We start from the raw sequence: 4849 nt of genomic DNA on the forward strand, positions 1-4849 counted from the left end.
ACGGTGAGCAAAAATCCCAGGACCACACTAGTGAATGACCTGCAGAGAGCTGGGACCAACGTAACAAAGGCTACCATCAGTAACACACTACGCCGCCAGGGACTCAGATCCTGCAGTGCCAGACGTGTCCCCCTGCTTAAGCCAGTACATGTCCGGGCCCGTCTGAAGTTTGCTAGAGAGCATTTGGATGATCCAGAAGAGGATTGGGAGAATGTCATATGGTCAGATGAAACCAAAATAGAACTATTTGGTAGAAACACAACTCGTCGTGTTTGGACGAGAGAGAATGTACCACGTTGGGCCCATCCCCTCCAGCAGGTGTCAGGGATAGCTGTGAAGATGTAATCTAGCTGGGGAGATGTAAACTAGCTTAGTCAGGATTCATGTACCATCTAGTAAACTATTTTTAACACAACTACTGAGTACTGGAAACTATGGATGAAATGTATCAGCCAGATAATTTAAGCTTTCTGGGGGTTCATAAAAGTGTGTCTTAGTTCTGATTACCATACCCTGGAAAAGTATAGTCCTTTCTTCTGCTGTCCATGTGGGACCAATTTATATGAGAGGTATAAAAGTCCCTTATGGACTTTGGGCTTGAGATCTTGTATAGTGGAGATAAAATTGCTAATTTCTGTGAACAGTATCTCCAGTTATTGAATGGGAATCTCCCCTATTGTGCCGTAATTGTTCCAGCAGGATTAATTGTCCATGATGGATGTACTTGCCACACACGTTTTCCCACCCTAACCCATATTCAAAAGAAAGACAGACGTTCATCTAATGGAAACCAGGGCAATCCTCCCAATGGGGCTAGCAGAAATGATGGGAGGGTGGGGCATAACAACTTCTGTCAATGAATCTGTCCCAAACTTCAGACAGATTAGAGAGGATCTTAATGTCCATATTTAAAAAGGAAATCAGTCAATAATGTGCATGCTAAACCTGTTCTTTAACTTTTTTGGGAAGTAGAGTAATATGTGCTAACAGTTATTCTTTTGGGAGGGTCCCAAAAGAATCTCATTTTCTGAACTCAATTTCTAAACTGAATATCATTATTGAGTTAAATAATGACTGATGAGAGGAGGGAGGAGCGGCAGAATTTTATTTTGTTATATAAATTCTTTATTTAACATTTGTGAACATTATTACGAAGAAACAAAACAAGAAGAGAACAAGACTTCCTAATCTTCTAACTTCCCGACATTCTCCATGCATCGATTCCCCCCTCCCCTCTCCGTTTCTCCAGCGCTGGTCAGGCAGAGCCAGCTGTCAAACAGACCAGCGGGGTGGATCTCAACAGTATTGCAGGGATCCCCAACTGTGGCGCAGCTCTGGAGTGTCAGCATATGTCAGGCAATAGCCCTCTACATACTGAGTTTTGGGTCAACGACGGACACAAGTATATGTCCTCCTGTGACCCTGAAGTGAACTATGGCCAAAAAAGGTTAGGCCAAAGTTCTCTTTTAAGTAATAACTATAGTCTCTAGTTCATGTCTGCAATAACCTCCAACATTCCACCAATTGACCTTGCATTGTTTTATGAAAGTGCTTCAGGGCTGCAAACAAGAATGGGAATTTACCAACAGATGTGTCCGGGGCTGGTTTCGGGTCTATATTAAACTCACCCCCAAGAATGAGAAAACCTTCTCTGAAATGTTGTAGTTTAGTCAGTGTCTGTTCTATGAAAGAGAGTTGGTGGGTGTTGAGGACATAATCTATTACAAAAAGAAATGTATGACCACTAATACGATATTTTTTAAGAATAGAAAGCACCACAGGGTGCCAAGAAGTTGTCCTTCAAATAAGAAGGGACAGTGTCTATAAATAGCTGTTGCTACTCCCCTGGCTTTGGGCAAAGGTGAGGTTCTCAGAAACTATTAGTTAAATAAGTGTATGGGTAGCCTGGGAGCTAAATTAGGGGTAAAATGGGTCTCTTGGAAAATTAAAATCTGCGGGTTTAGGCATTTCATCAACTGCTATAATCTATTCCACTTGTTCACCCGTTCACCTATGCTGCATGTGAGAATTTTTTTATTGGGCCATTGTGGACTGTCTGCGCTTTTACACAAGTTTTAACATTCGATTTTCCTTTGGATTCTCTCAGATAAGCCCCATGTATGTAGACTGCATAAGAACCGGTTAAATTGAATTAGATAACGTTTATTATGCAGGGAATTTGATGATTGTTAGAGACATTTTAGGCAGGTGTGAAAAAATGCAGGCAACAGGGAAGCACAGCTGAGGTTCCTTGCAGGTCTGGGGCTGCATTTATGCCAATAGAGTTTGAGATTTGGTCAGGATTAATGGTGTCCTCAATGCTGAGAAATACAAGCAGATACTTATCCATCATGCCATACCATCAGGGAGGCATGTGATTGTCCCCCACTGTATTCTGCAGCAGGACAACAACCCCAAACATACAGCCAATGTCATTAAGAACTATCTTCAGCGTAAAGAAGAACAAGGAGTCCTGGAAGTTGTGGTTTGGCCCCCACAGAGTCCTAATCTGAACATCGAGTCTGCCTGGGATTACATGAAGAGACAGAAGGATTTGAGGCAGCCTACATTCACAGAAGATCTGTGCTTAGTTCTCTGAGATGTTTGTAACAACCTACCTGCCGAGTTCCTTCAAAAATTGGAGTTAAGACAGCTCCATTGAATAGCATTGGCCGGCGATTTCTCGCGATATCGCGTGGCAAAAATGCACGATATCGCGGCGGAAATCGTGCGACAAGTCGCTATATGTGAACGGGGCCTCAAGGTAAGATTGGTTGAGAATTTGTGGTACACTGTATAGAAATAGTAACTATTTTGGGGGGGTTTAAAAAGTTTGAAACCCTTTCCAGAATCAGTTTGGGAAATTAAACTACAAATGTTTAGCTCTCTCAATGATCTAAGAGTGTTTTAAGGAATACCCTTAATATTTACAAATATAGAATATACAGGTGTAAATAAACTAAAAAAGGAATCATTATCTATATCAGTTATTAGTAAATTGGTTATTGGTTAATTGCTACTTGAATAATTGTGCTAAAAGCCAATCAAGCATTTTGCTCAAAAAGAAGCCTAGTGAAAGTACTTAAATACCGTGCATGTAGTCAATGCAATATTTTTCTCAGTGAAATATATATACTCTATCATTCATCTTTCGATTAAAAGCTGGCTGGTATCTCTCCTTTTACAAATGCTATCTAGTAAAGAGGTTAAATACTGTGTACATAGTCAATACAGTATTTTGGTGGATATTTTCATTGAAATAAAATCACTCTAATTAGGGATGTCCCGATATCGATGCTAGCATCGGAATCGGGCCAGATACAGGGCATTTTGACAAGTACTTGTCAAAATGCCCCGATACATAGTGCCGAAGCTTGCGCTAACCTACATATTATTAGATCAAAGGGTCATGGCTCTGAAAAACCTGCTGTGCAATTATCCGAACAGGCCTGGGCTCAACAATAGCCCTATTTGCAATCCATTGGGCCTGGCACTCCCCTCCACCGTGATAAGCACAACAAAGACTTTATTCCCCTACAAGCTACCCCCACCTCAGGTGAAATATTTAAAACAAGAAATAAAACTATATACTAGGGATGCACAGATACGTTTCGAGTACCAGTACAGATACTTGGCATTTTCATGAGAACTACCAGGGTTGCAGCGGTTGCAGCTGGGACCTGGCTCTGGCACTCCACCACTGTCCTGAAATCATTAGTCTGTATTGTTTTAGAAAAACTGTCACTTGACAATAAACAAAAATGTATCAGTACTCGTACTTGTAAGTACTCGGCAAGTACCAGTACTCGTACTCGAAAAACTGGTATCTGTGCATCCCTTTATTTATATTTATAAAAACAAAATCGTACAATAAAACAGAGATGTACAAATCCCAGGAGCTCCGCATGCTCCTTACAAATGACAGCTGCCTCCTAATTTTTGAATTTTTCTTTAGTCTAGTCTTGGAACTCAAAAGTATCGGTACATGTACTCGTACTTGTACCGAGGACTGTACTTGGTATCTGTGCAACCCTACTATATACACATGTCTTATGAAGATTTGACATAAACTCATAAGGTAACACAGCCAGGCACCTCTGAGCCAGCTAAATTAGAAACCCACCTGGAGCTCCTCCCACCGGACCAGCGCTGACTCGTCACTGCTCTCTCCAGTGTTCGAACACCGGCACAGTGAGTGAGGAAAGTGGGAGGGGGGGCACTATTAAGTAGAGTATAATTGTAAATGTATTGTCTGCACTGTATTAGCAGTATATACTCTATATGTACTACATATAGAGTACATATAGAGTACACACTGCTAATACAGTGCAGACAATACATTTACAATTATACTCTGCTAAGATGAATGGATTAAATGATCTGTATGTAGCCCTGTACTAGGGATCATTTAACCTATTCATGTTAGCAGAATATAATTGTAAATCTATTGTTGCAGTGCACTCTATATGTACATGTACTATATACTACATATAGAAATATAGAATGCACTGCAACAATAGATTTACAATTATCCCCTGCTAATATGAATGGGTTAAATGATCCGTAGTACATGATATGTAGCCCTGTACTACAGATCATTTAACCCATTCATGTTAGCAGTGCAGAATGGTATATCTATTGCTTTCTATATGTACTGTACATATACAGCACAAATGTCCCGTACATTGCAGTATTAGATTTACAATGATCCCCTGCTAACATGAATGGGTTAAATGATCCATAGTACAACTACATGTTATGTACTATTATGTACTATGGATCATTTAAAGTCACCTGTCCCTTTAAGAAAAAGTATCGGAAATTGGTATCGGCAAGTACATGAGGGGAT

This window comes from Nanorana parkeri, unplaced genomic scaffold (assembly GCF_000935625.1).
Source record: "Nanorana parkeri isolate BGI_ZX_2015 unplaced genomic scaffold, ASM93562v1 scaffold558, whole genome shotgun sequence".
NCBI lineage: Eukaryota > Metazoa > Chordata > Amphibia > Anura > Dicroglossidae > Nanorana > Nanorana parkeri.